The sequence below is a fragment of the Anser cygnoides genome, chromosome Z (assembly GCF_040182565.1).
Source record: "Anser cygnoides isolate HZ-2024a breed goose chromosome Z, Taihu_goose_T2T_genome, whole genome shotgun sequence".
NCBI lineage: Eukaryota > Metazoa > Chordata > Aves > Anseriformes > Anatidae > Anser > Anser cygnoides.
In genome coordinates, this window is record NC_089912.1 from 79,175,394 (window position 1) to 79,186,967 (window position 11,574).

An 11,574-nucleotide genomic window follows, 5' to 3' on the forward strand; every position below is an offset into this window, starting at 1 on the left:
TGAAATCTGAAACTTAAAGGTCTCCTGACAATGCACCTACTCCAGCATTTTTAAAATCAGCCTTACAATCAGTTAAGCCTTCTTAATCTTTATTTGTAACGACTAAAGTGATTTATCTAGGCTTCAACACTTCATTAGTTTTAATGGTGAATACTGGGAATTGCAATATTACCATTGCCAGATGTTAGCTGTGTTTAGGGGAAAGGAAAAACATTCCTGAAAGCAAGTCACAGGACAGCTAGGAAGCCCGTCAGGCTCACATCACATTTTCTATAACTCCAAATATACAGCCTTTGGAGAAAATGGTTAAACTTGGTTTTCGTGGGTGTGAGGAAGAACAAGCTGTGGCTACTCAATGTGAGAATGATTACAGGCTTAAAACTGCATTTGGTTTTCACTCGATTCTTGCTATGGCAAAATTCCAAGTCAATGGGCATTGGAGCAAGTCAGGTGCAGATTTCTATGCTCAGCCCAATGGCAAGGTCTCTGCAGGGTGCCACATGTACAGACACGTGGGAAAGCAGATAAGGCTGAAGCTCCCGTTCATCTTCCACATGTATTTCTCAGTCAAGTCAAAATGTATGCCAAATATCTCAATCCATAAAAAAAAAAAACAACAAAGCACAAGTATTGCAAATTCACCGGAACAGCTATCATTCTTTAAATCCCTCCAAAATTTGACACTAAAGATGTGTACTTGGTAATGTTATTTTAAAGAACTTGTAATTTCCTCCTGATGGGTACTGTGAACAGTTTCCCTTTCATGTCTTTGTTATATAAAGACAGAAGATGCCTGAAATGAAGTATCTATATGGTGAACAGAAAAATGGAACAATTGTCACAAAGAAATGATATTTTCCAAAAACATTCCAACTATACTCACCCTCTCATGGAGTGCTTTGAACAAGCTTGAAATTGCCAGACAGAGACCTTGCCTACTTAATTATTTTGTCCTTAACCAGAACAAAAATGGGGACTCCATCTCTATGCTTCTTATCATTTTCACACCACACAGACCTCTATCGAAAGCTTAGCAGCATTCCATGATCAAATAATCCAACCAGCTAGAACCTCTGCTTTCCCACAGCAATCAGGACAACAAACAAACAAACAAACAAAAACCACCAAGCAAAATAAACAAACAAACAAACAAACAAAAAAAACTTTGTTGGCATGAGTCAGAAAACTTCTCACAATAACTCTGAACATAAAACATACCTCTGAAATACCGCAGCTGTATTTTCCCTGCCACTGCCTTTCTGGAGGATCAACATGCCTTCATCACACAAAGCAATAGCCTAAGAATAGAGGGTCCCATTCAGACCTGCCTCAGAGCAAGAGTTTGGTAACACCATGAGTTTGCACAACATCAGGCAATGAAGAATTGCTCTTTACAAAGCACATGACAATATTTTAAAAAGTTGAAATGGCCCAGTGATATGCCACTTACCTGTGCATTATGTATTGTATTTATTTATTTATTTTTAACTAATCATTTCTTTGTTGCTGTGCAGAAGAATGCAGGGCTTGCCAAGCCAGAGGGAGATGTTGTACCTCAGTGGTGCCAAACAGCCTCAGGGAAGGTCTGTGGGAGTTTTGTTCTAACCTGGCATTTACACTGAAGAATAAACACTTGTATACTTTCTAAAATTCTTACTTAACACTTACCATTCAAACTCTTCAGATGCCTGCTGTTCTCACAGCTTAGCCTCTTCTGGGTCATGAATCCTAACCTCAAGAATAAGTGGCAGGATTGAGTTCCTGTAGCAAAGGCTGGATGGCATGTTATTTCTTCAAGTGACACTCTCATGTAAGCTCCTTTTGGTTTTCTTGCAATTGTTAGTTCAAGACTACTTTCTGCCTCTCTAGACACGCTTATAGCCTCCATCTCTGTAATATCCAACTGCTAATCAGTTCTTCATGGCACACTTTGTGGAGAAGTATTATTATTCCCGTTATGCAGAAAAAGAATAAACAGAAAGATCAGGAGGTTGCCAAGGAAGTTCACAAGATCACAGAATAATGTAATGGCTGAGGCTGGCAGGGACCTCTGGAGGCCATAATGTCCAACCCCCTGCTCAATCAGGGACACACAGAGCAGGTTGCCCAGGACCATGTCCAGGTGGCTTTTGAAGATCTCTGAGGAGGGACAAACCATAACATCTCTGGGCAACCTGTGCCAGTGCTCGGTCACCCACACAGCACAGAAGTGTTTCCTGGTGTTCAGGGGGAACCTCCTGTGTTCTAGCTTGTGCACGTTACCTCTTGTCCTCACACTGAGCACCACTGAAAAGAGGCTGGCTCTTTCCTCTTTGCACCACCCCTTCCGGTATTTATAGACATTGAAGAGATGCCCCTGAGCCTCTTCTTCTCCAGGCCTAACAGTCTCAGCTCTCTCATCCTTACCTCACAGGAGAAGTGCTCCAATCCCTTCAGCATCTTTGTGGCCCTCCAGTGGATTCACAGAATCATCTAGGTTGGAAGAGACCTCCAAGATCACTTAGTCCGACCTCTGACCTAACACTAACAAAACCTCCACTAAACCATCTCACTAAGCTCTACATCTAAACATCTTTTAAAGACCTCCAGGGATGATGACTCAACCACTTCCCTGGGCAGCCCGTTCCAATGCCTAACAACCCTTTTGGTAAAGAAGTTCTTCCTAATATCCAACCTAAACCTCCCCTGGCGCAACTTTAGCCCATTCCCCCTTGTCCTATCACCAGGCACATGGGAGAATAGACCAACACCCACCTCGCTACAGCCTCCTTTAAGGTACCTGTAGAGTGCGATAAGGTCGCCCCTGAGCCTCCTCTTCTCCAGGCTGAGCAATCCCAGCTCCCTCAGCCGCTCCTCATAAGACTTGTTCTCCAGACCCCTCACCAGCTTCGTTGCCCTTCTCTGGACTCTCTCGAGCACCTCGATGTCCTTCTTGTAGCGAGGGGCCCAAAACTGAACGCAGTACTCGAGGTGCGGCCTCACCAGAGCCGAGTACAGGGGGACGATCACTTCCCTCGCCCTGCTGGCCACACTGTTTCTGATACGAGCCAGGATGCCGTTGGCCTTCTTGGCCACCTGGGCACACTGCTGGCTCATATTCAGCCGACGATCAACCAATACTCCCAGGTCCTTCTCTGCCAGGCAGCTTTCTAACCACTCGCCTCCCAGCCTGTAGCACTGCTTGGGGTTGTTGTGCCCCAGGTGCAGGACCCGGCACTTGGCCTTGTTGAGTTTCATACAGCTGGCCTCAGCCCATCGGTCCAGCCTATCCAGATCCTCCTGCAGAGCCTTCTTGAGCAGATCAACACATGCATGTAACTTGGTGTTGTCTGCAAACTTACTGAGGGTGCACTCAATCCCCTCATCCAGATCATCGATAAAGATATTAAAGAGAACTGGCCCCAGTACTGAGCCCTGGGGGACGCCAGTAGTGACCGGCCTCCACCTGGATTTAACTCCAGTTAAATTGAACTGGATTACAACAGCAGGTGTGCTTCCAGACACAAGTGGTTCAGAGGAACATCTCTGCAGAGCCTTGCAAGGACAGAACCCCCCCGGCACCTCTCTGCGCCCAAGGGGCTCAGCAGCCACTGCACAGCGTGCTTGCGCTCCAGCCGCCTGAGCCTTGTGTGTGCCACACCACCGCCAGCCTCTCCCCAGAGGGCTGCCATTCCTCCCCCCGCCCCACAGATTGTGGGGAGGTGCTCCAGCTGACCCAGCCTGGGCCAAAGGTGCCACGAGGGACTCCCCCTGCAGACGCAAAAACGTCTCCAGTCATCTCTGCTTGGGCAACACTCCGATAAAGTACGATTTCTGCTTCTCCAGCCACGGCCAGGCCAGGAATGCCTTTTTCCAGAGAAAAAGCCAAAGAACATGGCAAACCACAGCCTGCTGCACCCTGAGGGGCAAAGGCAGAGCAAACCCCAGGCTGGCGCGGCTGGGAGCATCCCTGCAGAGAGCTGCAACGTCCCTGACAGCAGTTTTGTTCAGGGGGACTCGGGGCCAGGTGGGACAGCCTCTGGTGTGCCTCCCACTGCGCGCTGCAGCCTCTCTCGCCTCCAGATGGGTCACTGTTCTCTGCAACGTGCCGTGCCCTTCAGCACACTTTCCCCGTCTTTTTCCTGGGGAAGAAACCTCTGACTTACTCTTACACGTTCGGTATTTGTGGGTAGGGAAAGGAGGAGAAAATACTCTGTATAGAAATGCCTTCTCTTTCTTGTGGGGAGGCAGCAGGCCATCCAGGCAGTGTTCCATCATTCCCATTACAATTGCCTGCTTTATTCTAACCTGGCTCTCCGCAAGAACGCGGGCTGAACTTCCCAACGGCCTGATGTGCTCATGCAGCAACATGGAAGCTGCTCTGCAAGCTCCGTGCATTCACTTATGGTCAAACGAAGCCAAATGCCACTTTGTCGTGGTAAGCGACCAACAAGGGTCACTGAAGTCTGTCGCTGGGGCTGGGGACTCACTGCATGGGGAGCTCCGCTGGCTTCAGCAGAGCCCCCCTGCACGACGTCAGGCAGAATTCTGACCAGAATTGGACTGATTTTGGTCACACCAAGACTAGAGGTCAGACTGATCTTAACGATGTCCTTCAGAGTTTCCTTCAGGAGTATCCTTTCTGCTAAGGGAAGTGTCCCTGCAAATGACGTATAAAATTGACACCACTTCAGCTGCTTTTATTTTTAGTAGAGTTTTGGGATTTCTTAGTTTTTCCTCAACTTTACTCTTTAGCTGAAATAAAGTTCATTTCAAAGCAATTTCTGCTACAGCTACTCGATTCCCCTCCCCAGAATCACAACCCGGGGCTTTGGGCTTTTCCATGTTTATTATTCACTTAGTTCTTCCTTCGTGCTTCCACGGTGGGCAGGAACAGACGTGTCCCCCTGCGCGGCGATGGGGGGCAGCCGGGGGGCTCCTCTCTGCTTGCCTCTCCTCTTCCAGCCACACGCACAGGCAGCGATGGGACGGAACCGGGACACGCTCCTGGCCTCTCCCCCTCGGCGGGGAGCTCTCAGAGCTCTGCAGGGCAGGCAGCACAGCCCCACCCGGACCCCAGCACACTCCCACAGCCTGCTGGCACGGCCCTGCAGCCCTGCACACACCCCTGGGTGCCTTTTCCACCCCCCGGCCCAGGCCTGGGCTCCGTATCACCTGCTGCCACCCCGCAGTGATGCACTGCCCATGTCACAGCAGGCAGGGGGTGCCCCCTGTCACAAAGGGGCGCGGACGGCCTCGGCCCCGGAACACTGGCCCCAACGGCCACGCAGGCCTGAGATGGCTGCCCGTGCTGACAGGGAGGCTGCTCAGCTGCCTGCTCCTGCTGCTCCAGCCTCAGCTCTGGACACACACTCAGCCAGAGGAACTCAGCTCGTCTCTCCTCTCTCCTCAGGCCCACACCTCAAACGGCTTTCAGCACCCTACAGGACACTGACCGAACCAAACCACTGCACACACCTGGCCCCTCCTTTCCAGCACTGTGCCACACAATAGCCCACGCTCTACAGGACAGGTAACATCACCCCAACCCGCACCCTACCATGCAAGCAGCCAGGTGACACGCTCGGGCCAGGATGGCAGTGACCGCTCCATCAGGACGACGGGACACGGACAGCCTCGGTGAGACGCTAGAGACTCTTGGGCAGAGAGGCAGGGGCTGCCCGTGGTCACAGGGGGATGCTGCTCCGTTTGGTGCTTCTTCTCTTTCAGCCAGAAACACACAGCGATGGGACCAGACCACAGCACACTCCTGGCCTCTCTCCCCTTGACAACTCAGCTCGAAAAGATGCCAGCACTCTACAGGACAGATAAGACAGCCCCAACCCATTCCCCACCATGGTCTCACTGCCGGCCGGACGTTGATGGCTTGGCCCAACACAGCTGACTCTTGGCTGTCAGGAGACACAGGCTGGACGGCATTAATGTCAGGCTGGGAGAGCCTTAGGCTGGGAGGCATGGTCTGCTCCTGGCCACAGGGGAAGGCTGCTCTCTTTTGGCTTCCTCTCTTACAGCTGGAAACACACACAGCGATGGGACCAGACCACGGCACGACCCTGGCCTCACTGCCCTCGACCACTCAGCTGGAAGGAAGAGCTGCCAACGCTCTACAGGACAGGTAACATCACCCCAACCCACACCCACCACGGTCCACAGCAAACAGACAGGTGACATGATCGGACCAGGACGGCAGTGACCGCTCCATCAGGATGACGGGACACGGACAGCCTCGGTGAGACGCTATAGACTCTTGGGCAGAGAGGCAGGGGCTGCCCGTGGTCACAGGGGGATGCTGCTCCGTTTGGTGCTTCTTCTCTTTCAGCCAGAAACACACAGCGATGGGGCAAGACCACGGCACGCTCCTGGCCTCTCTGCCCTTGAGAATTCAGCTGGAAGGAAGAGCTGCCAACACTCTACAGGACAGGTAAGCGATCCCCAACCCATACCCCACCACAGTCTCACAGCATGCCAGAAGATGACACGGTTGGGCTACGAGGGGCATCTCCTGGCCGTCAGGGAGACGTGAGATGGACAGCCTTGGAGTGAGGCTGGGAGAGCCTTGCTCAGGGAGGAAGGGATGGCTTTCAGTGTTGGCAGGGGGTGGCTGCTCTGTTTGTCACCTCCTCTATTACAGGTGGACTCACTGAGAGTGAGGGAACGAAGCCATGGCACACTCCTGGCCTCTCTCTTCCAGCACTCTGATGGAGAATTCACCACGCTCTCCAGGACAGATAAGATCACCCCAACCCATTCCCCTCCCCGGTCTCACTGCCTGCGGGAAGGTGATGGGCTTGGCCCAACACGGCTGACTCTTGGCTGTCAGGGAGACACAGGCAGGACGGCCTTGCTGTCAGGCTGCGAGTGCCTCACGCAGGGAGGCTGGGACTGCTCCTGGCCATGGGCTGGGGCTGCTCTTTTTGATCATTTTCCTTTCTCACCCCATCACAGAGCCCCGAGCACACCAAGGTGTGCCACTCTCCCTTCCCTCCTCTGCCCAATCCATCCACGGCCACTGACCTGAAAGCTGCTGCAGCTTTCTACAACCGCAGCCACCGAAGGAGCAGGAAGCACACAAGGACCCCGTCTCTACCCTACTGTGGTCCTACAAGCACAACAACGGGCCCTGCAGCTATGGACAAAGAGAGCTCCGCACGCCTCCACGCCACCCCACCCCATCCCATGTCTCTCTCTAATGTTGCTCAAATAAACGTTCTGATTCACAACCTCATCGGCTGCTTTTTCCCGCCCTTCCTGGGGAAACCTTGGGGGGCTTTGCCTTTTGCAGAAGGAGCGAGTGCACCAGCCTCCTCTTCTTCAGACACTGGCATCAAGAGTATTTCAAAGCAGATTAAGGGTCCTAATTTAAGACCAGTGTCTGCAGGCATGGGTCTGGAAACCAGTTTGCTCCCTCTTTTACCAAGGGACCACACGTGTATAAGGAAGGAAGAACACTTAACACAAAAACCTCATCTGCTCTGATGGAACTGCTTGAGGAAATTCCCCTTCCTGACATGCGCTCTGCACCCAACATGCAGCTGCTGGGGGGGCTGCCCCGCTGCTGTAAATCAAAGAGAACCATGCTTTCTACCTGGGAAATTAAGCGCCTCTCATAGCTTTGCTGCACATTTCTCCCACGCACCAGCCTTGCCAGGGCTGGCCATCACAGCTCACTTTAGGCCAACTTCTTCCCAGTGGGCTTGGCTACCTCCTGGTTACAAACCTGACTGCCAGAAACAAACTGGGACTGATTAAAAACAAAAGCCCAGGGGACGGCGCTACTTTTGCACACTCACGCTCCCGACTCTTGTAGGAGACGCATCCAGAAACGCCCCATGCACTGAAACACAGACCTGCGCTGGGAGGGAACCTACAGCTGCAGGCACTCGGAGTCAGGGGCCTGTTGGAAGGCCGAAAGGGAAAGGTTGAGGAGATTGGGAAGTTTTGTGTCAACCTCAGCATGGGGAGAAATGACTCCCCAGCATGCAGAGTGCTCCCGGTTTCCCCACAGCCCTCCTTCCTCTCAAAGAGCTTTTCAGAGAAGGAGAAAACAGTGTTCCAGCCCCAAACACGCTGACGACCACAAATGGCAACTCACAGAACTAAACTGTGGAATTACTCAAGAAGGATGAACAAGACCCCAGTGCTGCCAATGAAACAATGAAATGCTGCCACGGGGGACTGGGAGCAACGGGTGCTTGTCAAGAACAAATCCTTGGGCTTTCTGGAGACATCTTTTCTATCACCACTTCTTTTAGGAGGCAGCAAGATAAAGGAGCGCAGAGCAAATTAACAAAGGAAAACACACATATATACAAACAGATATACTATCTTGGGTTTTGAGATACCCATCTTCACTTGGGAACAAGGCCTTCAGTTTACAACAGACGGTTTTAAAAGTACTTCATTTTGGTGCTTAACAGTAGTTATCATTCTCCCTTAAAAAGGTTATTGTCAAACTGAAAAAAGTTAAAAAAAAAAAAAAGGGCAAAAAACCATGAAAGTTATCTAAAGTACGAAGTAGCTACAAAAGGAAAACCAATTAAGCAAATCAGAGTTCTTCAGTCCAGAGAAAAGACTACTCCTTGGAAATAATAATAGAGGGTTAAAAACCAACAAGAGGCATTGAAGCGTTGCAGTAGGGATTTCTTGTTTACTCTTTCTATAAACACCAGGGAGCATCCACTGAAGCTTACAGAAGCCTCATTGGAGTCAAACAAGTCTTGGTTCTTCATCTTCTTTTATCATGCGCAAGATCTTTTGCAAGAAGCTCCACCAATTCACTGTATGAAATTTACATTAATTCAGGAGAAGATAGGAGAGATTATTCTGGAGAAGTGAGATATGAGAGATCATGTATTTAAGTTGAGAGATCATTCTGGAGAAGTGCCGCTGCGTGCCATATTTTTCTATTTTTATTTTGGGTGGTCTTTTGCAGACAGGATACTAAGCTTGACCAGCCACCAGGCTTTACTCTGACCTACAGTCACAGATTTATTAGAAATAGTGCTGAGTGCTGGTTTTAGATAGTAATGGAGAATGATTAATTGTTTTAAAATAGATGTACAACAAAAATATGTAATTTATGTATGGATATTTTTCAGGTAAATATTCTAAATTTAACAAACTTCATGTAAGGTAGAGCGAGTGTTTTTAATTGCGTGTGTTAACTACAGTTGTCCTTACTATCATTTTAGGAGCATGGTGAAGAAAATATTGAAAGTTTTCAGATGTGTTAGTCTTGTAGCAAAAACAATGAAAACAATTAACAGGAGCATAAATGGTGCAAGGATGCTACCTTTAATCCTGCAGCTTTCTGTTTTTCTTACTCCATGTATATATATTTTGCTTATCTAATTTGTTAGTTTTTTCTCAATTTTGCTACTTCCCACTTGCTTTAGATGAGTGGTAAGTAGAGTTTTGCCAAAACCAAGAACATTTGCTTCCTAATTTCTGTTCTTATCGATGTGTTTCTTTTCCATTTAGGGGAGAGCATAGCTACTCAGCAATACTGAATCTGTGGCAAGTGCTGCAGTTACTCACATTTTCTTGCTTCCCTTCTTCAAGATTACAGATTACACTCTCCAGGATGTTATGTGAATACAGATGGCTCTTTCATTTGTGGGTAAAGAAGAGCACACTAATAAGAAATTTGATCTAGAAGAAGAATCACAGAATCACAGAATCATCTAGGTTGGAAGAGACCTCCAAGATCACCGAGTCCGACCTCTGACCTAACACTAACAAGTCCTCCACTAAACCATCTCACTAAGCTCTACATCTAAACGTCTTTTAAAGACCTCCAGGGATGGTGACTCAACCACTTCCCTGGGCAGCCCATTCCAATCCCTAACAACCCTTTCGGTAAAGAAGCTTTTCCTAATATCCAACCTAAACCTCCCCTGGCGCAACTTTAGCCCATTCCCCCTTGTCCTATCACCAGGCACATGGGAGAATAGACCAACACCCACCTCGCTACAGCCTCCTTTAAGGTACCTGTAGAGTGCGATAAGGTCGCCCCTGAGCCTCCTCTTCTCCAGGCTGAACAATCCCAGCTCCCTCAGCCGCTCCTCATAAGACTTGTTCTCCAGACCCCTCACCAGCTTCGTTGCCCTTCTCTGGACTCTCTCGAGCACCTCGATGTCCTTCTTGTAGAGAGGGGCCCAAAACTGAACACAGTACTCGAGGTGCGGCCTCACCAGAGCTGAGTACAGGGGGACGATCACTTCCCTCGCCCTGCTGGCCACACTGTTTCTGATACGAGCCAGGATGCCGTTGGCCTTCTTGGCCACCTGGGCACACTGCTGGCTCATATTCAGCCGACGATCAACCAATACTCCCAGGTCCTTCTCTGCCAGGCAGCTTTCTAACCACTCGCCTCCCAGCCTGTAGCTCTGCTTGGGGTTGTTGTGCCCCAGGTGCAGGACCCGGCACTTGGCCTTGTTGAGTTTCATACAGCTGGCCTCAGCCCATCGGTCCAGCCTATCCAGATCCTCCTGCAGAGCCTTCTTGAGCAGATCAACACATGCATGTAACTTGGTGTTGTCTGCACACTTACTGAGGGCGCACTCAATCCCCTCATCCAGATCATCGATAAAGATATTAAAGAGGACTGGCCCTAGTACTGAGCGCTGGGGGGCTCCACTAGTGACCAGCCTCCAACTGGATTTAACTCCATTTCCAGTATGTCCATGTCTCTTTTGTACTCTCGAGCCCAGAACTGGACACAATACTCAAGGTATAGCCTGAGGTTAAAAAGCTGGTACTATAAATTTGACTCACAGTGAGCCTCATTCGACACTGCTAAATGCTTTAGTGTTTAATTCCCCCCTATTGTGTTATATGATGAATAAAAAAAAATAATAAAAAAAAGGAAGTTAAAACAAACAAACACACGAACAAATCCAGTGACCAGTATGATGGTGGTAAGAAGTCTGGTATCATGGTAATCAGTGTTTTTGTTTGTTTGTTTGTTTGTTTGCTTTTTTAGTTGCTAAAGTAGTATCTAAAGAGAAACAGTAGTATCTAGAGAAACAAAAGTAGCCAGAGGGAAAAAAAGAAAGAAGAAAGTGAAGGGTTGCAGAGGAAATGGTTGAACATTGAGATTTCATTGCGAGACTCCCGTTGCTGCAAATTCTCGTCTAAACACCCACGGAGACTTTCTGGACTCACACAGCCTAACGGCCTGGCCAAAGCATTACTTCCCGCAGTAGCATCCAGGCTTGGCCTGAGAACACAAAGGCAAGGGCAGTCCACCCTACTCCTTTGATCAGGAAAGGAAGAACAGACAGAGGGCGAGCAGGGGGAGGCAGAAGAACCGTCCATTTACAGCGGAGGGGCAGCCGATAGCACATTACGAGTCAGCTTGCCAACTTCTGAGATGTGCTGCTGGTCCCTGACCAGGCTGAGGCTACTTCTGCGCCCGCCCCCTTGGCTGGTTGTGCTGGCTCCCAACGGGCACTTCTCTTTTGAAACCATTCCTGGGACTTCACCCATTCTTCTCAGGATCATTTCTGATTCTAAACATTCAAAAAGCCTCTTTAATATATATATTGTGTCTGACTCATTCTGGTCCCTCAG